Source organism: Melitaea cinxia, chromosome 9 (genome assembly GCF_905220565.1).
Source record: "Melitaea cinxia chromosome 9, ilMelCinx1.1, whole genome shotgun sequence".
NCBI lineage: Eukaryota > Metazoa > Arthropoda > Insecta > Lepidoptera > Nymphalidae > Melitaea > Melitaea cinxia.
In genome coordinates, this window is record NC_059402.1 from 6,150,592 (window position 1) to 6,177,213 (window position 26,622).

At 36.2% G+C, this 26,622-nt stretch overlaps 1 long non-coding RNA gene across 1 annotated transcript; it reads left to right on the forward strand.

Annotated features, from left to right (window-relative positions):
• Nucleotides 1–116: 116 nt before the first annotated feature.
• Nucleotides 117–26,317, forward strand: LOC123656778. Its single transcript, XR_006743594.1, has 2 exons — nucleotides 117–418; nucleotides 25,901–26,317. It is a non-coding gene; the product is annotated as an uncharacterized LOC123656778 (long non-coding RNA).
• The last annotated feature ends 305 nt before the right edge of the window (nucleotides 26,318–26,622 follow it).

Consider the following 26,622-nt stretch of genomic DNA (forward strand, 5'->3'; position numbering starts at 1 on the left):
ACGGATACGTAATGTGTAGCTTTTAATATGTATGTAACGCTATATTATCGTATTTTATCAGTGCCGCCCCGTTCAGCGCTGTTATAACCGCCCGCCCGCCGCTAGCCGGCCTGTACTCGTTCGCGCGCCGTGCGGTCAAACGCGCCTTGCGTCTCGGCCGCTCTACGACGATCACAGCACGGTCGCACTTCGCACACAACGGTCGCACCCTAACAATTCAAATCAAACATTCCATTAATTTGTACATCTCGCGGCGATAAAGCACGGAATTTTATTACTTTACGCCTTTTATTCAAAATTTTATTTCGCGTCCTAATGCAATTGCAATCGAGCAACGCGATCGTTTCTATTTCGAGTTGTTTTATTTCACGTTTTATTTACTTGTGCGTAATTGAAAATGGAAACCAGTTATTGTAAGGTAAGACCACCAGTTATGTTTTGAAAACTGTAAAGGTATACATTTCATTTTTTCTTATACTCATCATATAATTGATAACGTCATATACAACGTCTTATAAACTCTTTTTATAGATACATGAATTATTTCAATTGCTTAGTAAAACTTCTTTACTATATTGTGAAGTTTGATAGTCTCTTTAAATTGAGATAGAACGCCGATAGATACACTTGATAGCCGTCACTGGGCACTCATGCGCATTGTGAGGCAATCAACATCCATTAGGCCATTTATAGAGTTACAACAGGCATCCAATAAAAATAAAACCATAAATATGAATGGTTTTCATTATCACTTAACCTCATTTGTGAACCTTTGATCGGTGATACTCAAATATAGTTACCGTGCACTCTGTTCCAAAGTTATTGTTTATCGTAAAAATCGTTTTTATATCAAAATATCGATTGAACAGCTTCCCTTCGAAAATATAGGCAGAGATAAGATAGTTTATCTCGTCCGGAGCCGCCCCCACTGCCGCTGTCACTCTGATACCAGAAAAAGTTAACAAGCCGCGTAGTTAATGAAGATGTCCCTACCACTCGTTGATATCATATTTTTTTACATCCTATTGCTTTTAGGAATTTTGTCAAGCTAATTTAAAATATTAAACCTTGTACTGTAGTATGTATTATATGTCACTTATGCAATAAATACTACTATTACGTTAAATCAAATTACTGAAGTGTTAAAATAAAAAAGACATCATATTAAAATACTATATTAAAATAATATCGCCTTCTTGTATTGTATCTTTCTTTATGTCTGTATTTCGGTGTACATTAAAAATAAATAAATAAATAAATAATACTGCTACTCCTAAGACGTAAGCGAACAATGAAGTATTATTATTACTATCAGCACCATTTTAACTATAACCAGTATTGCCTATAAACGTAGTCTATAAATACTCCATAATTATATTCTTGCTCGGTACCAAGAAACATCACCTATAGAACTATAAGCTTTTTATGTATATGGTCGGAGATAACTTCGTCATATATGAACTGATTTTGATAATTCTTTTTTTGTTGAAAAGGGAATATTCCTAATGTGGTACCATGATAAGGAAACCAGGATCTGATGATGGAATCTCAGAGAAACCGAGGGAACCCCTTGAAAATCGTTGTGACGACTAGTGCGTATGTTATTTTTTTCGTCTACTTACGCTGTATTACTTGTAAGTAGATGTAATTGAAATCGGTTTTTTTCGTTTGTGAGCGAACACAATTATTGTTAAAGTACTAAAATTATATTAACTTGAATTACAAATAAATAATTAACACCAATAGCACTAAATGATTACATCATTTTGTGGACAGCTTTAATTAATTTAGTTTTTAATGATTTTTTTTTATAAAAGAAAATTGTTAACAAAATATTTTTAGCTCGAAGGGCCACCGCCCATCTATTTTAAGCCAGGAATGTCAAGAAGCCAAACCGTCACTAACAATTTATTAGTTCATTACTTCTATGTTAGCAAAGGTACACTAACCGTACGAACTGTTTGTTTTATAAACAGCTTTGTGTAACAAGTCTAAGTGTAGGCACGGCGGCGGCGTCGGAACAAGATTACTCACCTCCGCAAGAATTGCTTGCCCATGACGTTATTCTGAATACGTATAAAACCGCATATATACATTTCTATTCTTCTACGACTATGCTAGTTTTATAAAACCAAAAGAAAAACTTGGTTTACTCCTTACTAATTCTTATCTACTTCCGATTTAAAATTATATTTCGTTAATTTTCTGTTGCTATGAAAAATTAATCTAAACACACTGTCCGTACTATCAGGAAAATCAGCTGTGTTCATCTTGTAAATTGCATTATTTATAGGTATTTGTGTAGTTTTTTTTTTTTTGTCAAGTTCTTATTTTAAACTAATTACAAGTAATTATTTTTAAATTTCTAAACAACAAAGTCAGTATGCCATATAACGCGTTTGCCTAATAATATATGAAACTTGTGCTAAGCGAACTTTATTGCTGGATATGAAATAAATACAAATGGATATATCATAATAAAGGTATCTTAAAAGAATAACTGTCACAACTTCATAAGAGAAGTGTCTCATCAATTAAGGACAGTCATGCGCAAAGCTAAGTTCCTAATTATCTACAGTGTTTCCTCAAAACTCCTTCTACCATTAGTAAAGTTCATTTTGCCATTCGTTTGGGCCATGTTACAACGTCACTCGATATTAGTCATTTTTACGTAAAATCTCAACAAAGAGATGGTGTAACATAGCTTAGTCACAACACACGCTTATAGAGTAAGGCGGAAAATATGTCCTAATGGCCCTTTTGTTACTACGGAATGCTTTTGTTTTAACGAGTACGCATAAAAATAAAATTATTCGTATTTCGAGCTATTAGTTGTATTGTTAATTGTATTGCATAAGTTTACGTGAACCTTGAATACCTTTTAAAGACAAGCTTTTTCATTTGTTTCTAATAAATGGAATGGTTTTATTGATGTTTCGTAACAGTTATTTAGAACTTTTCTGCCAAACCAATACAGAACACATAATATTAAGAAAAATATTAGTTTACGGCTGAACTATCTTTTAAATATACCAAATAGTTGTTCAGCACATTTATTAATTTAGAGACATGGTACGTTTGGGTGTATAAAATATAGCTCGTATAATTTTATAAAACGAAACTTTTAAAGATTAATATTTTCATGTAAAGTAATCTTTTACTTAAGGAACGTAAGCTTATAAAAATCCTATACATTTTAATGGGGAGCAGCAAAATAAAAATTCAAACGTATATTCGAAACTGAATATGAAATATATTATAAATCAATCACAATATATTTAGAAGCCGAACGCTATCCTTACATAGACGTTATACAGTGAAAGCTTCATCCTTACATAAGAGATTTAGAAGGTGAGCGGAGTAGTAGGAAATATGATCCTAGCACAAATTGATTGAGAGCGACATTTGATATAAAATCGTGTTGTGATTGATGCGAGCCCGCCTCGTATGCGCTCCGCTAAGTGCTCTGTCGTGGTGTCGCTTATACCTTCGATACATATTACATGTCACTGAGTATGAGCTTTATGTGCGATGCTTCTTAGAAAATATGTCAAAGAAATCATCTATGTATCTTTGAAATAGCAACAGATAAAATACATATTTCATTGTTTTCTTAATGATCCACGTTATCTCGAAACTGTCTAAAAGTATATTTTATTTTGTTCTTTTTTTTACATGTAATATGTCTTTTCTAGCTTAAAATATTCTAATACAATCTATTGCTTCATTTCCTTATTTTCTCACATAAAACGAATGCGGTATTTATATACCATATATTCTTATGTATTGTTTCTTTAATGTAAAGTGTTGTATTACTAATTTATCTATTATATTATTTCAAACTCTCTACATATTATCTGGTTGCATACTTAAAAAGTTCTACTTATTAAAATATTATATATTTTTTTAAACACAGTGATTAAAAATTAACCTCAACATTGAATTGTACTGTATAAAATTAATTAACATAAATTTTGATAATAGTCTCTTGCTGTGATTACATTATATACTAACAAAATAACTTGTCTTAAAACAACATATTACATATGTATATAAGTACCTCTCGATGAGAACCCCACGTTGGACGGGATCCTACAGGTGCGCCGGATGGGACAAGAAGCGCTAATGCGGAGGTGGGGGGAGGACCTGGCGGATCAGCCGTATGGCACATGCGTAGCGGCTGCCTTGCGCCCGGTCCTTGAGCGGTGGATGCGCCGTAAGTGCAAGCCCCTCATCTTCCGTCTGACGCAAGTTCTCACCGGGCACGGCTGCTTTAGTGAATACTTGTATCAGACGGCCCAAAGGGAGCCGACGACTGGATGTCGCGATTGTGGTGCGGCGGGGGACTCGGCCCAGGACACCCTCGAGGTGTGCCCGAGATGGGCGGCGCTGCGTCGCGATCTAACGACAGTCCTCGGAGGGGAGTTGTCACTGCCGAGCGTCATGACCGCGATGCTCCGCGAGGACGAGTCGATGGTCTCCTTCTGCGAGACAGTAATGTCCCAGGAGGAGAACGACGAGCGGATGAGAGAGGAGGCCGCCGACGAGGCCTCCGTCCGCAGGCGATGAACAGGGGGGCGGTAGGAGACGCTACTTAATGTACCTCCAGTAACGCCCCTGTGCCCGTGTCGGACCGGGATGGGAACCCGGTCCTGCTAGACACGGCGTCGTCGGGATTGTTCAGAGGTGAGGCGGACAGTCCCCATGGAGGAGAAATCTGGCTTTTTCACCAAAGCCAGCCTGTCGCTGGAGGGATCCTGTTGCCTGCAGATCCAGGACCCTCCAATTAAAGCGGCTGAAGGCTCCCGTAGGGGTTTTGGTCGGTACTGCACCCCGAAGTGCTGAAGCCGACATACGGTCTAGGAATGCCTACCCGGGCATCCCGGATATCACCCGTAAATGGGTTCCCCTGCGACACCAAAAAAAAAATGCATATAAGCACAACAAACACGACAATAAAAGCTATACGCGTAACTATAATAACAAACTTTTTTCTTTCCTTATCCAACGTATGTATTTTTTTGAAATCATTCAGAACCTCAATGTTATTTACGTAGACGATGGAATAGTCTTCATATTCTCAAACTTGAAAACTATAGATAGTCCTTTGATGATAATAGTAGCCGATTTCTTAATGGAACTTTTTGAAAATGGCTAAGGTTTCTTTATTTTGTATCCGCGACTTTTTAGGTCACCCGGTCGTAAAGGGTGAAAAGCTGCGGATAAATTACCTCACTCTAGGCTTAATTTACTTTATAAATGTCTTTAAGTTTCAGCGAAAAGTCAGAATGCTTAGACTTTTTAAATATCTAACTTGTTTTCATACTTACTGTTAGTTATTCTGATAAGTTAAATTTTAATTTATGATTGAAAATTTTAAATGCCTGCCATACAAGACAATCTAGATATTAATTAATTTATTTAGTTTGTATTTCGTAATTTATAAAAAATGTAAATTTTAATACATTTTTAAAATAAAATAAAGGAGGTACCTATATAAAAAGCAGTACACTGATATCGGTTTAAATGGTTTGCTATCATCCATCTTATTTTATAATTCTTTATATATTTGCGTAGTTGGTGAGCCATACAGGAATCTGTAATAAATACATACGACAGTGGCTTCGCTGCAGATCCATCCATCACACTCTAGATTCATAACAGTCGTCTCTCTGCAAATGTCCCGTGGACGTTTATAACAGATGCCTTTTGCTATATCACAGTTAGATATCTACGTTTACATATTCAGTCTGATTTCGGATAAGGACGATGATAAATCCACATGAAATGCAACCACGTTATTAACTTAACATTGTCAAAAAATTACATGTTTACTTAATAATGTCAAACATGCTGACTACAAAAATATTAACAAATCTTGAGATAAGGTGTTATGAGGTGGCAATAGACCATATCGACTTTGAACATTACGCGAACCTCCCGTACATTTATGCTTTAGACCCCACACCCTGTGAGGGTAAACGATGACGTGATTTGAACGCGATATACCGTTGTACGGGGTAATATTGTGTCGCGGACGCACTGATAGCTTGGGCCTTTTAGCAAAAAGGAATAAGATCATCCGCTTATACAAGAGCAAAGGCTTTACGTGACTGATAGATAGTACATACGTTATTTTACACTTATTGTTAGATATAGTTGTGATGTAAAATTTTAAACCCACGACGTAAAAATGATGACGTTTATAATAAAATGGAAATTGGCGAGGAGTGAAACAACATTTATACAAGATGATGGTGCAACATCAAAATAAAGTTAATACATTCTTAAATTATAATTTAAAGCAGCAGAATCATAATAATAATAAAAAAATTATTAATGGTTTTTAAACTAAGTAAACACAGTTTTTTACATTATGGTGGTTTTTGTATGTAAAATGTAAACACAGTTTTTTTTAATATAAGATGGTTTTTGTATGAGAATATTCTAAGCTATGAAGCTTAGAATATTCTCATACAAAATGAACCTTTTAAAAAAATATTAAAGCCAGGCAAACATATACATTAACAAACAGACCTACGCACTATTCTTATAAAACTTACCTTTTTGTGTTGATGTTAAAAAATATAAAACTAGGGCAGTTAATAAAAGTCTAATATTGAAAATTTTTACGACATAAACGTAATTATCGCCAGTATCGAGGAAGTTGTGTTGTGAATTCTAGGACAGTTCCCGTTTCATTATTCAGGAGTGTAGCAGACGGCCGGCCAAACTTAGATTGAAGGCGGCGACGCGGGCGCGTGCTTAAACTCGCTCACTCTTGCTTTGCTCGACTTAGATGAAGATTTATAACTAAGTACTTTGTACTGCATATAGAACACTGCTTTATCCTTAATTAATAGCAGAACTAATTAAAACACAGATTGAATTTTTAAAACGTAATCTTTAAACCTTTTTGAACAATGTGTAATAAAATAGAATAGAATAAGAAATATTATATTCGTGTTTGTAGTGTTAAGTACCTATTATCCGTTCTTTAATAAAAATAATTAACATATGTAATACTATAGTGTCTATAGTCGCTATATTACATATAAAGACTAATAATAAAACTAACTTTTTTAAAGTGATATATTAAGGAGGTCATAAAATGAACGTTCGTGTAACATCTTTAGCTCTATCTATCTTAACAATATCGTTATTAAAGTTTTAGTACGTATAGGCCTTCGGTTTGGAGCCGCAATTAGCAGATTTCAATATAAGAAACTTTAAAATAGTAATATATTTTTTCTTTGTACCGGATGTGATGATTATAAAAATATACGTACAATAACTAATGTATATTTTTTTATAAATATATTATTATCTTATCAAGTGAAGCCTCATCGTGTCGGAAGTTAGTAGGCGGCTTTCGTCGGCGCGTGCGCATGTTCGCTGATACGCGACACTCGCCGCAGAGTATCGTGTAGCGCGTCATTTGATATTCGTTCGCAAGTTTACAGTAACAAGGAATCCACCACAAAACCTACCTTTGGTAATCAATACGTGACATACGTGTGCGTTACTTGAATGTATTTATTGATACGTGTTACTTATTTTTCTACAACGTTGGTTACTTCGTATTTAAAAATTGTAAGCCAATTTCACTGTAATGTTTTAAATAGTCGTTCAAAACTCGAGGTATTTATTTTATTTACACCAAAAGTAAACGAACATGAAACACTCAAAAGTTGCTCGATAATAAATTGATAAAAACGAATGGAGAAACCACACAATTAGAATAATTACCGCGACCTTTACGAAATCACGAGAAAATTTGCGCGCTCAACCCTCCACAGTACAATAAGGAAATGGAAGAAGCCTCTGAAAAAGCAAATTAATTTAATTGTGATATAAACAAGGGCAAGCTCGTAGTTAGTATTGCAAGTAATAGATGGCGCTCTTTTTAATTTATCTATTCTGTTAGTTTGATTGATAATAAAATTTTATTTTTATTTTGCCATGAAAATAAGTCATTAAGACGTATTTTTACGAGTTTTCGATTAAAGAAACAAGTGTTTCAATTAACTTTAGAGCTATTAAAGTAATTCAATTATTTATTGGCTACGATGCTACAGAAAACGAAACAGCAGATAATTTATGTCTTTAATTTTATTATTTACTTTTACATATGACTTGACACATTGACCAATGTGTTCGTACAAGGTTCATATACGTTCATACGAACTTACCTTTCTGTTGTTAAGTTTCCATTAATTAGATTTTTTTTTTTTGCTATAATCATTATTTTATTGATAGTTTTCTTAAATAAGAAACCCCTTATGTTCTCAAAATTTTTGACTGGTATTTAAAATTATTGTTTACCAAATAGTTGTTGTCGTATTAAATAGTAATACATTTGTTTATAAATTTTAAAAACTTTATCAGCTAAACTGATAAATAACAAAGGTAAACTAATAATAAAGAAAACAATAATACGCGCATAAATAACAAATAATAAGTAGTGGTCGCCCAGTGGTCGCGATTTGACCATAATTAATTTAAATTATAAGTTTAAACATATATATTAATTATTAGTCATTATGTTGGACATTGCTTGTTGCTCATTTGATGCGTATGTGTCAAATACATGGTAGTGTTTGTAATGTTTTTTTAATGATTTTATGTATTTTTTATGCATAATTTTAAAAAAATATTAGCATTCTGCAGTCCTTCTCTATATATTAAGACTCGGCTGTGGTGGTATGTGGTGATAAATATACATAAAAATAATATATATAAAAACATAAATACTAATATTACTCCCAGACTCGGACAGAATCGAACCCACAACACGCGGAACAGAAAGCACTACTAACTGCGCTAACGAGCTAGTCATAATGTACATTTTGTCCCATAACTAATAGAAGAAACGATAAAATGTACCACACGCCGTACTGAGCGATCTAAAGTAAGATGTTTAAGCGATTTACAAGCAATGTTTTACGTCGGTTTATTTTTACCACATCGGCCGAGCGATAACGTTCTCAAAGATTTATGCAACAATTGTAATTAAAATTTAAAGGCGCTTATAATATTCATATAGGTACCATGACTGGTTTAACTATTAATTAAAAAGTGTAGATTTTTTTTCTAGATTTACACAAAGATGAATCTTGGGGGTCCCGTATAAAGCTGATATAACAGTAGATATAATAGAATTTATAATAGTATGGGTGTAAAGTCATAGTGTTTATCTGTTAAAAAATAAACCAAACCAGAAAATTACAAACTGCTGAAATTTTCCAAACCTGATTTTATGACTGAATCAGTGTTTCTCATTTATAAACGACTTGAAAAAAGGAGGAGGTTCTCAAACGACTGTATTTTATTTTTTAGTACGATAACGTTCCTCACAGTTTGTTTGTAAATAACAGTGGCGTAGCGTAGTGGGGGCGGGGGGGGCGGCCCGCCCCGGGCGGCACTTTTTAGGGGGCGGCAAAATTGAACAACACTTAAATAATAAAAACAATTAGTAAATACTAGCGGCCCGGTACGTGCTTCGCTACGTATAAAGTGAAATAATAATAAAAAAATTACATCAAATTCATTTATTAATACAAAAAAAAAATATTAATTGCTAGCTATTTTAAAACTTAATCCAAAACATTTGGATAAATAGTATTTTTTGTTTTTCCATTTTGAGAAGCAATAGTCGAAGGCTGTTTCGTAGTCCACAAATGCCATACACAGCGGCTGATTATATTCTTCTGTCTTTTGTATAATCTACCGAACGGTATGGATGTGGTCTACAGTGCTGTAGTCATTTTAAGACCCCGCTATTTCGGTACTTGGAATTCGTCGAATCTTCTGGCGAGACGATTCGTAACAACACTCGAAAACAGCTTATAGATGTGGCTCAGAAGTGAGATCGATGTGTGATTCTTTGACAGAGACTTGTCGCCTCTCTTAAAGAACAGCACCACACACTACTGGACCACACCTCCGGCGTGGTACCTCGGTGGGTGACGGCGTGAAAGAGTCTCGCCAAGACTTTTAGGGTAGGTCGCCCTGCGGCTTTAAGTAGCTAAGTCGTAACTACGTCATCCCTATTCTTCTCAATCAGAGTAGCAATCTCTCTCGTATTTGAGCAGTGGAGGTCTCGGCGTACAAATTTTTCGTATCTTCTTGGAAAGAGCCTGTTCTGGCGAAGCTGCTTGAGTAGTGAGCAACTCGCGCCTCCGCCACATTAGATCCAAGGCTTCGGAAGAGAGTTGGACTGCTTCGTTGACTTCTTCGGCGGAAAGTGCCTACGACCTAGTGTACATACCGTCTTCACCACGTTGTCGGTCATCTCTTCCACGTTGCCATTAGTTTCCAGCGAATCGAATCGGTTTTGGAGTTCCCATTGAAACTGCTCGGAGCCACATAGTAATTGGGGCAGCGTACGTCGGAGAGTAGATTTCATCAAGCGGGTCCGCTCCTTTCGGAGACATATTTTTTTTTATTATGTTATGGGCTTACTCTTGACCTCAGTCTAGCTCTAGAGCACAGACGAGGTCGAAGATGGAGCGAGTTCACCCAGAAGAAGCCTGTTCACTCGCGTTTTAAACATGTTCGGGTTGTATGAACTCGGAAATACAGACGCCAGCAGGGAATTTCATTCCTTGGCTGTGCGCATTAAAAAAGATGATTCGAAGCGCTTTGTACGTATGAAAGGTATATCAATCAAGTAGGGATGAAAGCCTGCGGTACGTCTGTAAGTCCAATGGAAGAAAGGAGATGGGGGTATGAGCTTGTGCAGCTCCAGGGCACACTCCCCAAAGTACAACCTGTAAAAGACCGTTAGACTGGCAACCTTTCTTCGGTGAGCCAGAGTATGAAGAGATTTCACCAAACTGGCATTACCGATTAGCCGCTTGGCTCTGCGTTCCACTGAGTCTAGCGTGGCGAGTTGATATTTAGCTGAGCCATCCCACAAGTGACTGCAATATTTCATGCACGATCGGACTTGAGCTTTGTACAGCGTAAGAAGCTGTTCAGGCGTGAAATATCGCTTAACCTTATTTAAGATGCCAAGCTTACTGGCCGCAGTTTACGCTATGGACTCAGTGTAGTTGCCAAAGTTGAGGTTAGAATTCAACTCTATGCCAAGGAGGTCGAGGGTATCGGACACAGGGATAGGTGTACCACGGAAAGTAGGAGTCAAGTTGAAAGGACTCCGTTTGGCGGAGAACAAACAAGCCTGCGTTTTGGCGGCGTTGAACGTGACCAGGTTGCAATCACCCTATTGGGATACTTGCCCCAGTATTGAATTTGTTCGTTCAACCATGGCCTCTCTCTGAGAACGTATTACGTCCCTGCTGTCTCTTGCGCTGGCAAATATCTCTCAACAATCGTACTGTCATCTGCGTATCCAACAATGCCTGGTCGCAGCATGTCGTTAATATGGAGCAGGAGTTGCAGAGAGAACAGAACCTTGAGGGACGCCGGCGTTTATATCCATTAGGTCAGAGGAGCAGCCGTCCACGACCACTCTGATCGACCGTTCACTCAAAAAGTCTGAAATCCAGCTACAAAAGTCAGCAGGGATGCCGTAAGCAGGAAGTTTGCTAAGGAGACCTGCGTGCCAAACCCTGTCAAAGGCCTTCGAGATATCTAGTGATACAGCGTGCCCCGTACTAGCCGGTGGTCGCTGCCGGTGTTAAACCTGTTAACCACTGAGACATCTCTGAATATATGCCTTTTATCCGCTATGATGAAATCTATCTCGTTCCTCGTCACAGTATCGGGGCTTTGCCATGTCCTTTGGGGCTTCTTCTCAAAAAATTGAATTCATCAAGAAGAGCCCCTCTGACTCGTAGTAGTTGACGAGCATCTGCCTCCTGCGATTCCTGCGCCCCTACCAGTGTGGTCCGATTCTCGATTCGTCGCGGTCTTATATTCCCACTTTAGCGTTGAAGTCTCCCATAACAACGTTGTAGAAGGCCGAAGTAGTCCCATGCACGGCTCTAGTAATATCTATCACTCTATCATCTATATAACATCTGTATCACTTCTAGGGAGTACCTTCAGTGAGTTTAACTACAAGGTACGCTACCCGGGTCGACATATTGCTGACTTTCACAACGTTGTTAGTGAGAGTCTTGTGGACCAGAAAATCGAGTCCACCTTGGGAAAGCCCATCACCTTCACGGAAGTAGAATAAGTGCCCGGAGTCCAGGATCATCGTGTCATCGCCCTCTCTTCAAACTTCAGACAACCCCAGTATGCTTCACTTAAGTTTAAGTTTAAAACTCAGTTTTACTTCAAGGTAAGGTTATGGTCCAGCTGTAACATGACTCCATTATACGTAACCGGTACGTAATACCTGTAGTTTTGAGTGGCAGCCTCCCGTATCGCGGTAATCCTCAGCACCCTCCACCCCACCGTTAGCGCGGCGCTGCTGTAGTCGGGAATAGTGAGGCTGCCGAGAACTGAGGGCCTAAAATTCTACCGCGAACTCATGGGGTTTATTGCCCATAGTCACTACGCTGGGCAGGCGGGTTGGTGACCGCAGGGCTAGCTTTGTCGCACCGAAGACGCTGCTGCTCGTCTTCGGTTGTGTATTTAAAAAGCTAGCTGTAGGACGGCTATATCGCCATCGCTCGGCTTCACTAGTTCCACGGTGGTATTGGAACTTTGCTATTTTATATTATTAACTAGCTGACCCGGCAAACGTTGTTTTGCCAATAAACTATCTACTATAATATAAGTGTGCGGGGATTTACTTATAAACGAAAGCGTTATAGACAATGAAAGTATGTTTTATTTAGTGCACAGAAAAATTAAAATAATACGTATAACAGTCACTACTACGATCGATACAAATAAAACCAAAAAAAATGGCCGAAAACAGTATAGTGAGTAAGACTGGAGACCGGCTTTATTCTCATCACTACTCCGTGATGTTTGCTGGATGAGAGGTGACAACGTAATGTAGACATCTAGCGGGGATAAATGATCGATTGATAGTTATCGACCGGCGAAGGCAGGAGATCAAATTGAATTGAGAAAAAAATCACAATTAAAGGAAATTATTAAAAATATTAAAAATTGCGATGGAAAAATAGGGCTTGATCGTAGAAAGGTTGAAAATTAAGAGTAATATAATTTTTTTTATTCTAAGTCATGACAAAATAAAAATAAAAATCTTGGCAAAAAAATTAAAGTTTATAATTAACAAATAAAATATAGGGGTTCATCGTAGAAGATTGAAACTTTAGGGTTGTATGTATTTTTTAATGTTGTATCATAAAAAAATAAATAATAAATAGATAATTTATCTAAAAATAAAAAAAAAATAAAAAAAATAGGGGTTGACTATAGGGGGATGAAAAATAGATGTTGTTCGATTTTCAGACCTACCCAATATGCACACAAAATTTCACGAGAATCGGTCTAGCTGTTTCGGAGGAGTTTAACTACAAACACCGCGACACGAGAATTTTATATATTAGATTAATTTATTTATTTTACATGAAATAGTATGTCTAAATAATGATCACTAATCTAATAAAATCTAATAAGTACTATTAATTATTTTGTATTGTTATTTAATTGATTGAAATTTTGATTTCGGCAAATTTACAACTCACAACTTAAGAACTAAATATTTACAGATAGTTTTGGTATAAATCATGTCCGCGTGGAATTGTGCCAAGAATGCTGGCAGCATTTCCCCGTCGAATCGCTATGCCAATATGTATAATGTTTAATAAACTATTGTTATTTTTTTATTTGGGCAAATTGAGATAAGGATTGATGAATTTTGTATGGAATTAAATAAAGCTTTATAATAATAATTATTATTATTATTGGAACTTTTCTATCCCTTAGTCGCCTCTTACGACACCCACGGGATGAAAGGGGGTGGCTAAATTCTATATGTGGTAGCCACTCAGCTCAGTAAGTTTTAGTATACTTTAAATTGAAATACCTAAATAAGGGGGCGGCAAAATTTTCTTCCGCCCCGGGCGGCCGACAACTACGCTACGCCACTGGTAAATAACCATAATTTTTTTTTTTCTAGTCTCGAATTTGTCATAAATATATATATATTTTGATATTCTTGACACTTCCTCCTTTCTGCACTGGTCACAACGCGAGGCGTTACAATCTAACTACGAACCAATAAAACAGACTTGAGAATTAAAAAATTCGACATTTGGTTCGTATTTGGATTACGGAAATTCAACCACGTCTGAATTTCGCTCATATTTTTTCTGGTTTATTTAGGCCAGGCAGCTCTCCTATATACGGGATTATCGAATTTATGGAAAATGACAGTATACTGCTACTTTTGTTTGAGAACCTTACATTAAGATTACTTTTACAAAATCCAAGTTTTCAGTTCAATTATTTTTATACATATATTGTATTGATATTTTATTGTAGCAAAGCTATTACCTAACTATATCTTACCAGTCATATGTAAAATAATAGATAAATGTATACCACCATCTCATTTAACTTTACGTTGAAATTTTTCATTTTATTCTCTATGATGTGATAAATTATAAGGTTCTCCTTTAATGTGTTATTCACAACAAATAGTATATATCTACCTATCTATATAACTTTAACACAAACGTAAGAGTAAATTTTATTATTTTTTTATTATAAAATAAGTTATGGATTTATATTAATATTATATTAGTATTAATATATTATTTATATGTATCTAAAAAGTTCAAAAATTGATTTAAAGGTACTACACAAACTATATTTTTGTAATTTATTATTACTTTCAATCACGTAGTGCAAGTTATATTACGAGTATTTAAATGTATGACTACCAGATGTATTGCAATAAAATTATTTTACATTGTAAGTTCTAATCCAATTTGTACAATACAATCCCAAACAATAAAAGGCGTCTCTTAAAATTTTTCCTTGTAATTGGTCGTTACGACAAATGACATTTAACACTTATTAAATGAAAAAATGTTAAAAAACCTTCGTTTAAACTTTTGTACTAATTGGATTAGAGTTATCCATTTTTTTGTGAAAATTTTAGCAAAAGAAGAGAAGAAGAATGGAACACTCATTCCCGGTTACTCACTCAACCTGGGTGTGATGTGTGCACTTGTTGCTCTTCCCATCACAACCTCCTTGAGTGAGCGACCGTGTATGGGAATCTTACCTGCTGATGATGAAGAATAAATTTACTAAATGTTTTCTATTTAATGCAATTCTGTATTTTTTACTTTATTTATATTGTATTATCACTTATTAGCTGGATCTAATTAGTTTATATAGTCTTATACCGTATATTCTCTATAACTATACCCCTCTTTTACGCATTGACAAGTCTCTTACATTGACTTTATAAAGATAACTGGATTCTAAACACAGAATTTGCTCTTTATTTGGATAATTCACTTCATTTCCAAAATATTTTTGAGATATTTCTTATTAAAAACTAGAATAAATTTTATGTTTAATATTTAAAAAGTTCCTTCCTATATTGAACAGAAAAAAAAATGAAAATAATAAATTATCCATTATAACGTACTTTGCTTAAATTATTGCTCTATTCGAATATAAACGGTTAATTTATATCAATTCGATACACGTTACTATATAATTATAAACTGTGTGATTACTGTGACTTTTAAAGGTAGTCTAACGTTTTTGATTGATTCTAAACCAAGAAAAAGGCTTACCTTTATAATATTCAAGAAACTTATGTGTTGCTGAAGAAATATTTTATGCAAATATCGTATATCGTATTTGATACCGTAGTTTGAGTATTTGAATGAATAAAAGTTTATAACAATGATTCTAAATTTAACAACATCTTCCTAGAAAATCAAAAATTAAATATTATCAAAGATTATTTTTTTACGCCTTTCGTTTTTAAACCCCAAAATACCATATTCAATCACTTCAACGAGATGATTCATCAAGCTATTATTCAGTTAAAAATAACGAGTGGCTGTGTCGAAAATTATTAAACAAAAATTCCATTTACCTTTAGTTTACGCGTAAAAATATTGATAGGTGAAGCTATTGGCCGACCACGCAGTAAAAATAGCTAGACTAACGTACAGAAAGCAGGCGTGATTCTACAAAGTGATTTATTCGCTATTGGCGCCCGATTCAGTGGCTTACGATATTCAGAGTATGTTCATAGTTCATAGTACAATATTCCAATGATAAGCCACGTAATATTATATTGTACTCGTTCCATATTTATTTTAAATCCCGTGTGTAATATTAAATTTGAAGTTTATCATAGCCTAGCGGTTTGCTGTATTTTTTATGCATAACTTTGGCGAATCTACAATTAACTTCTATTTTTAATCGATATATTATCCCAAATGTGGTACTATGGTAAGGGAACCAGGTTCTGATGATGGAATCCTAGAGAAATCGAGGGAAACCATCGAAAATTGTAATGCTTCAATTACTTGTCGATGTAATTGAAGTCGGTTTTTTTTCGTTTGCGAGCAAACACATTATTATAACATTTAATTATGACATAAAACAACTTCTCTTGAAAAATAACAAGTAAATATTAATATAAGTTGACGTATTTCATTTTGTTTTGTTATTTCAAATTAAGATGCAAAATGCGAGATTTGTTACCCCCAGTTTAAGCTTTATGTTCAGATAGCCTACAAAATGGCGCGTAACCTCAGCAATTGTGATCAAACACAATAGTTGTGCCCATTTCTGTAATATTCTTTTATTATGCTGAAATTTGTACCCTAGTATGCTAGAGATAGATAAAAATGACTATTTCCTATGACTACTCCACTTTTAGAAAAACAACAATACTGAATGTTAAGAAAACGTAAGCTATCCATCATATCGAGATTCATAAATATTCTGACAATAATATCCAAGAGATAAATGTTCGTGTAATACACAACATACATTTTTGTAATTTTGTTATTATATTCCAGTAACGTTAGGGTGTTTAAAACGAATTACCTTCTTAAATATGATGTATTTTAACTATAACGTAGGAAAATTAGTTTAAAATATTAGTAAAGTTAATGATTTCCTTCTAACCGTATAAAACAATCCCAATTAATTAGGTTTTTCAGTAAAAGTTGAGTATTAATAATCTTTTTAGATTATATCGTTTAAGCTTATTTTTTAACGACTTTTTGTTAATAAATTCTTATAAAAATGTTTAAAGCGTACAATGCTCACTGCATTGTAATTAAAACTGCGTTGTAATAGATTATCTCCACGTTCGCTTTTGAAAATGGATTCCTGCATGTCACCCACAAGCAGTGCTTTTCTATTACGGATAGGCTTCCTTTTCTACTTCCTCTATTTTAAGTAGGAAATTAAATACTAGTCAATGTTGTTCAGTATAAAATACCGTCAATGTTCAATTTAAAAAAATATATATTTTACAGTTATTATACAGTGAATATAAATTTATAAATATACATACATATTGAATTAGATATTAATAGTTGCAAATAAGAACATCTTTAATATCAAGTGAATATTTATGGAGGGTTTCGTCAATTTGATGTTGTCACCCTCATAGGTCTTACAAAAATATTCAATGCTATCTACGCTTAAAAGTTAATTTCATAATTGTATACAACATTCTGGCCTCTTCTGATAGAGGGTAAGCCAACAGGCAGTTACACTAGCTAACCTCATACAAATCCACCAGCAAAACTGATCTTCGCTCCGTACACATTCCACCGTGACTTGATATACGTGTTCTTTTAAATAACATTCGGTACATTTTGGTGAAGTGGCTTTACCTATGATATTAGATACAGAAATCCGTTTGAAGGGATGTGTCCAGAACGAAGACGTTGGGCGGTTACAATATGTGATCTGGAAAATATGGATTCAACAAACCACGGCGACTTCGACTTTCAATAATTAGTCAAAGATCTCTCATGAAAGTGTTCCTTCCACATGTTAGAATACATAGGCAGTAAAGTAAAAGGTACACCGTTGCTTATTACGCTCTTTGCAAGTCTATCAGTTTCTTCATTTTCTGATATGCCAATGTGAGATGGTATCCATCGAATTTTTATAGTTTTGTCATTTTGTTTATTAAGTAATTACAAAATGTTTCTCAATTAATTTATAAAGGTCATCTATTATATCATACGCCACTGGGCTACATCGAAAAGTCGATGTGCACGGAACACCGCTATTTCTGTCTTTATCTTTTAAGCCATCCATATACAATTGATAAAAGTCACAATAATATTTGTTTAGATGATTTTCACAAAACTGTCTCAGCTCCAAAGCGCTTTATTGATGTTTCGCTTTATTTATGCAATTAATATCAAAATACAAAGTCGAAGAAATATTCACATAGCTAGTCCACGTACCCAAAGAGAACATCTCTAGTACATTGCTGGAGTGAAGTAGCAATAAATTAATAATAAACCGGTATGAATAAACAAAAAAAAAAAAACGATTCTCATCTGTAATGTAGATATAATATATTGTGATAGAATTTTATATAGGCCTGCTACTTTTTAATTCTATGGAAAGTTCAGTTCTATGTTAATGACTTACACATATTACATTTTATACACACTGAAATATTTACGTAAACAAGCATGAAGTTCGTATATAGTCATCGAATGCACAATAGTAAGTCGGTATTATCTCCGTGTTACACCTGGGCGCATTGATTTGCATTTGCAATGCACTTGATAGGCATTCAGTGTTTCACACTTAGACGTTGATTGTATTCATACCATTTACATCTATCTGATTGCATTCAGCACTGCTTATTAAACTGAGCATAGCTATAACAATATCAATAAATATGTATGATATTTTCGGTTTAATCGTAGATCGTTACGCTATCAGATTGGTACGAATACAGTACATAAATACTATCTGTGACATATTTGAGTCTACAGCATATTTCCTTAAGACAAGAAAGTTCTTCATCCACACACTCAAACATTCACATACATCTTGTGACTCCTAACGCTAGTTTATCCGTTGACTTGGCAACTCGTGAATTCGTAGCGTGTGCCAACAGGCCTACGCAGCTTAACAGATAGCACCCATCGCGTGCTACGCCGTAGCCGTCAGCTTAATTAACTCACCCGCGCTACGCCAAAAAACAATTATTTTAATGTGATTCCATTGACCCATACAACGTTATAAAAGTTTTTAATTAAAAAAATACTGGGATTGTTATTTGATTAAAATAATACAAAAACCAAATTCTGTTCTATCTCTTAAGTGATGACGTTGACACTTTGGAATACATTTGAAGCAGTTATTAAATATATTAACATTAAATTGTTATATCATTTCAGTTTTTTATTCTTATTGTTTAGATTTTTCGAGTTTCGTTTCTGTGTGGTTTAATATACCGCGACAATCATAGTGCCGCCGTTTAATTTGCCTTTGTTTCGTGTAGTTTTGCAGTGGACAATCGAACTTTGTTACGTGACGCGATGGCCAGTAATTAATCAACTTGCTTAGTTACTATCACGAGGTATCATTGTTGTAGGAGCAAAAGTGACTGCTAATTGTTAAAGTTTTCCGACATCGCTCAAACTACTCAACAAATTGTCTCTGCAAAAATACACTCAGGCTGCACGAGTATTCGGAACCAACGTGATCGAAAAACTTCATAGACGCCACGAGATTACAATATTAATTCAGAAAGCTATCCACTCAGTTAAAACCCCAAGTGTTTTGATTAGGTAAATACGTAAGACTCTGTTATAAAAGATTCAGTAAAATCCACCTAAGCGTAATTCAAATCTACTTTGTAGATTAAACAAAAAAAGGAGCAGAAATAGTGAACTCATTTTCCACATAGGGAAACAAGAGCGGAGAGCAATTTTGGTCAGACTAGTCCTTGAGAAAACCGTAGATGTTTGGTTTACTGCGAACATCTGCATAGAGTTGAGTTGTTTACCGCGTAGTGGTCTCAAAACAATTTATTTGAAAGGTGTCGCGCAATCCACTCTGACGCGAACACTACCGATACAAATAACCATCTACAAATAACTCGATATAAATCACCTCGATAGTTCCATTTGCTTAGATGGACAGATCTCTCCTCCAAGCAACAAATCTGTTTTAAATTAGAAGCTGAATTTTTTAGTATTTTATTAGGTATACGTTAAAGTTATAAAGAAAATATGAAATCAAATTGTTCATATTTTATTAAAGCTTTTCAAAATTCCTTATGTAGCCAAATAAATGATTAACATTTAATTATATTATATTATTAATAAAACTTAATATCCATTATAGTAAATGTCGAAATAATTTAACAAAATAACTCTTACATACTCTTAAATACATTCGTATTTACTCAATAAATATTAATTCAACCTTAATTCTTTCTTTTAAAATGATATAATATTTAATAATAGATCGTTTAGTAAATAATATAGATTGACGCTAAATTCATTATTAAAAAAACTGGTTTAAGTATTTTGAAACAAGTTGAAATCAAAATTTAGTTGATTGCACAACTTTAAATTACATATAGTTGCTAAATTAAGCCGATATAGATTTTTCCTTAACTGAACTCAATGAAGTGTCCAGTTATTAGAACTCAAACGGTGCAATCCCAACCTCGTTAAGGACAGCTACCGGGAGCGTGGCACGTTGAAATAGAAAACGCCGGTGATTAATTGCCAATTACTTGGACTGCCGACTAATACCTATGATAGATATGTATGTCCAAAACTCATTTTTTATCAACCATATCTTAAATCAACCGAAACCAACATCATTCATCTGTTGAACGCAATTTTCAGTTGAAAAATTATTCATCAAAGTACTAAGCTTTGTTCACGCTAACATAAGATTTAGTTAATGGTTTCAACATCGTAGCAGACATGTACCAAATGAATTGAAGATGGTGGCCACTACAATGGTCGCTTAGGGAGTAATAAGTCTAATAAATGTATATTGCAATACGGCGCACAAAAGGATATTATGTTCTGTTTGACATTTGGCATTTCGTTATTCTTAACGTTGTTCAGGACGAATGATGTTCCAGATAAATAAATATAATTTTATCGAGTCGTAATTTTGAAGATAGTGTTACATCCCCAATGCAAAATTGTAATTTGCTATGATATAATCCAATATTAAGCATGGTGTAATTGAATATTTTTCCAATTTGTCGCGCGTAATGGGGCAAGATTGAGTTGACGGTCCCCGGCGAGGGACCCTCCTCGACGCAGGACACGCGCGGCATTTCATCTTCACGCATAATTTTACGCATTCAATTAAATTTCCTTTTCAAATGTTGTTGCAGTTATGTTTACTAAGTAACCTGATAAATGATTACGTATTTTATCTTTAAAAATAAGTTAAAAAGAAAAAGTAAATATGTTTAAATCATTTACGAACATTTCGGTGATAATTTAAAAATAACATCATTTTATTTTCGTTATATAGAAATAACTATAAGTTGAATTTTAATTATTTAATAAATTAATATAGTTATAAACTTAAACTTATAGTTTAATTTTATTTATTTATTTTATGTTTATGTTTCTTTTATTAGTTTTCATTTATATCCTGTAACATAAGTAACAATAAATACGTATGTATATGTTTTTTTAAGATCAAGCTGAAATGTCGGAAATACATTTTATCACACTCATTAATAGTTCAATATAATTTATTTTATTACGTGGCTACGTTACATATTCAATGCGTATTGGAGGTAACTAAGTGCTAAGATTCTTAACAACATACGTCATATGATGGATGGGTGTCATCTGCTACGCGGATGACACCCTCGTTTACTCTCGGGGACGAGACTACAAGGAGGCGGCGCGGCTGGCCGAGGTCGGACTCGACCTCGTGATCAGCCGCATAAAGAGTTTGGGGCTTCGGGTCAGAATTGACAAGACCGAAGCCCTCCTCTTCCGCGGGACCGGACGTAAGGGACCCCCACCGGGGGCTACCCTACAGATCGGAGAGGGGAGGGTCAGGATGAGCTCCCAAATCAAATATCTGGGGCTCATCCTTGACGGAGGGTGGACCTTCGGCCCACACTTCGCTGTGGTGGGACCGAAGGTCGTGAAGGTGGCGAGTGCACTGGGCAGACTCCTCCCGAACCTCGGAGGACCCAGCGCCGCCTGCAGGCAGCTATATTCCGGAGTCTGCCGGAGTATGGCGACGTACGGTGCCCCGGTTTGGGCGGATCGCCTCACTGCGAGGAATAAGGCCGCGCTGCGGTCTGCGCAGAGGATCATCGCGGTGAGGGTGATCCGGGGGTACCGTACGGTATCGTGGGCTGCAGCTACTGCTCTAGCCGGCGATCCCCCGTGGGAACTCGTGGCGGAGGTCCTTGCCGAGACCTACTCATACGTCTCGGGTAGGAGGGCTCTCGGTGAGAACCCCACGTTGGACGGGATCCTACGGGTGCGCCGGATGGGGCAAGAAGCACTAATGCGGAGGTGGGGGGAGGACCTGGCGGAGCAGCCGTATGGCACACGCGTAACGGCTGCCTTGCGCCCGGTCCTTGAGCGGTGGATGCGCCGTAAGCGCAAACCCCTCACCTTCCGTCTGACGCAGGTTCTCACCGGGCACGGTTGCTTTGGTGAATACTTGTGTCGGACGGCCCAAAGGGAGCCGACGACTGAATGTCACGATTGTGGCGCGGCGGTGGACTCTGCCCAGCACACCCTCGAGGTGTGCCCGAGATGGGCGGCGCTACGTCGCGATCTGACGACAGTCCTCGGAGGGGACTTGTCACTGCCGAGCGTTATCACCGCGATGCTCGGCGACGACGAGTCCTGGAAGGCGATGGTCTCCTTCTGCGAGACAGTAATGTCCCAGAAGGAGAACGACGAGCGGATGAGAGAGGGGGCCGCCGACGAGGCCTCCGTCCGCAGGCGACGAACGGGGGTGCGTAGGAGGCGCTACTTAATGCGTTTCCAGTAACGCCCCTGTGCCCGTGTCGGGCCGGGATGGGAACCCGGTCCTGCTAGACATGGCGTCGTCGGGATTGTTCAGAGGTGAGCCGGACAGTCCCATGGAGGAGAAGTCTGGTCTTTTCGCCGAGGCCAGCCTGTCGCTGGAGGGATCCTGTTGCCTGCAGATCCGGGACCCTCCAATTAAAGCGGCTGAAGGCTCCCGCAGGGGTTTTGGTCGGTAGTGCACCCCCAAGTGCTAAGCCGACATACGGTCTAGGAATGCCTACCCGGGCATTCTGGATATCACCCGTAAATGGGTTACCCTGCGATATCAAAAAAAAAAAAAAAAAAAAAAAAAACGTCATATGATGAACGGCTAAATAGATAGACGGGCCTAAAAATATAATTCCGTCAAAATATGTTTAATCCACTTTGAACAAAACACTAAAACGGTTTTTATTCATGTCGTCTTTTTCGATCTATAAATATTATTCATACAATCAATTGCTACATTATTTTTACACTTAATCATCATAAATTACACAAAAAAACATGCCGTAGTAAGATATATTAGTACCTAAGGAATAATTTGCCGTCACCGGCTTGGTAGTTTACAGAGTTATTTTTATTTCTACCTTAAGCTGAAGATTTACTCGCGTTGTTAGTACCCAGAACATTGCGTAGCAATATATCATAGAGGCGTGGATGCACGTCATGTCTCCGCACCAATATGCCTGGATTACCCCTGAATTCACTCGCACATAAGCTATGCTCATCACGCCCTATATTTCAGTCGCCAACAAAAATGAGCTATCTTTTTTGGCGCCATTTCCTTACAAATTAGGATATAAGTCCTTACTATTTTGACCATTCGTTCTCATTTTTTTTTTTTTTTTTTGATTCGATTAATTTATGATGATATCATACAATAATTTAAAACTATAAAACAATAATAGATTTACATGTGGTTTTTCATTGTATAATTGTAAATTATATTTAATTTTCTTCCATTATTATATAGTTCCACCATTATTATAGATATAGTATCTATAATACGAATATCCCGTTACGATTCTTATATCTGTATTGATTAGCTACACGCTAGAATAATTTAAAAAATGTTAGAAGTGTTATTAAAGGAGTAATAACGCGAATTAAAAGTTTCACTAAATTATGCTATTAATAGCGTTGCATGTTGACGCGGCAACGAGATGACGTCTACGTGACGCCGAGTCATTCCAGTGGCGTTCAACAACAGCATTCTAATGTTCCCTGCGAGTGAATTCATGTAATTCCAATTATTCCGCCATCATTGAACGTCAACCAGCATCTTGAATATGTTACAATAATTCTAGCACCGAGCAGAAATGTCTGACTACAACAGAATCCATCTTGCCGTAATTTCACTGACTCCTATCGGTTTTCCTATCGAAACAATATTGCGCAGCCGATAAACGGCACAACCGGCTTACACAGTAGGTACCTCGCCAGTTTGATGACGATAGTGGTACTACAATTTAAGTATCTATATTACTACGTTTCTAGTTTCTACGTCATTTATAATTTACTCTTAGTTATTACTAGATTAAACGAAAGGTTATTTAGATTGAGATAAAGATAGATTTATTTCCATGATGCGAGAAGAATTGAACATAAAAAGTTGATAAAATAATAAGAATGTTTCCATTTCTACCGAATACTATGATAATGACATCGATCAGTTACAGTTTTATCATATTTTGATTAACGTACAGGTATACATACCTGAGAAACATTTCATTACCAAGTGACTAATACGACTTTTGAAGAAATACGACATAAATATGATTCAGCTTTCGTAACTCACCTCCGCTTGAGGCTAAACAAACTCTGCTTATCGCACAACATAAATTGGCAACACGTCGTAAGGCGAGCCGCACTCTGCATGCGTCTGGCTTTATCAGCTTACTCTCGTAAAACACCACTCCCTGTTATTGCGGCCTGGCTGCGACATTTTTCGAGACTTTTTTCATTTCGCGAATACTGATCGTTACCGTTTGGACATTATTAACACTGCAGTCGAACCGAGACTAACCGATAGATTCGATAAATATGTCTATTTGGCGCAAAGCGAGCTCCCATCGACTAAAAAACGCGCTGCCTTGAGCGGTAATGTAATTAGAGGCCAATCGTAAAACGAAAGGGTTGCGCCTGGAACATCCCATCTGATAATGAGCAGTACTGGCGCGGCTCCAGCCGCCGCTCATATTAGGCGGCTCTCATACAACCATCGTTACGACTTTTACACTTTTACGAGTTGTTTAGTTTACAGAGCCGGCTGTGTATGAGCGCGTGCGCTGCCAAATGCTAGTTCGCGGCTCACCGCGTGCGTCCACTCCTAAATATACCACCGCTCCACCGCTACGTATAAATGATATACACGTTTCGGCCTCGTTTGGCAATACGGGAACGCGCTAGTCATCACTCGGCACATTAACTCTATTCCTCCTCTGCCTCTAGTTCACTTCACAATCACTGGTACTACGATTTTTGCTCCAAAATGTGGAACAAGATAAATTAACCTTCATTATATTTTTGTGTACTAGCCAAGCCAACTTCAAATGTCTTAAACGAAGTCTATATACTTGACAATTCTTAATATATATACATGATTATAAAATCAACACTCCACCGAAAACCCTTTTAGTTAAACACTGTAGTAAATCATCAAAATTTAAACTCATAAAGAATGAAATTAAAAATGTCTCGAACCTGCCGTCATCAACGAAAAGTAAAATTTCGTTAGCACGATACGGGCACAATCCTCGAATTCCTAAAAAAGCAATGCAATTAAAATATCAAAGAGCTAACGTTTTAAAATTTTACTTTATAACAAGTCGGATATTCAAAGAAGTTAATCTTCGGTACAACAACAAAAGCTTTCAAATGAAAACCTATCAAGCGACAGCTCTCATAACTAACTGCTGGCATCCGTTTACAATGAGGCAGGAAAGCTTCATTCCCGATGATATCAATTTTGTTCAGTGGCTCTTAATTAACATTTTCTTTTCTTTCCTTTCCAGGTGAGTGAGGCAGGGAATACAAACCTGACGGCTTTGTAGGGCGAGCGCGGTTCTCGTCTCGAGACAAAAAAGAATATTACACCGCATTCAATTCGAACACAGAAGAAAAAATATGATCTGCACTTTTGTAAACGCAAATGAGGTTCGCTTTGAAACGTGGGACTTAATTTAAATAACGTTGCTGAGCAGGTACCTGAAAACAAAGACTTCGGTCTTCGAATATATGCTAAAATAGTCGAGTGCTACTAAAACAATGTTTTTGAACACCCTTACCATTCATACATTTTTTTTGGCATTTTCATTCATTTTGTACTAACGTTCCTATATAAAAGTGGTTACTATTATGAGAATTATAATTAAAGGTATGGTAGGTATTTTATTATTAAAAAATTATGAATTCCAAATAATTTTCAAAAATGTGGTCAATCATAGAAATGCATTTTTCTGTCATATCCTTACCAAATTTTTTTTAGAATCTAAATTATGTCATAGAAATGCATTTTTCAGTCATATCCTTACCGAATCTTTTTTAGAATCTAAATTATGTCATAGAAATGCATTTTTCAGTCATATCCTTACCGAATCTTTTTTAGAATCTAAATTATGTCATAGAAATGCGTTTTTCTGTCATATCCTTACCAAATCTTTTTTATAATCTAAATTATGTCATAGAAATGCATTTTTCAGTCATATCCTTACCGAATCTTTTTTAGAATCTAAAT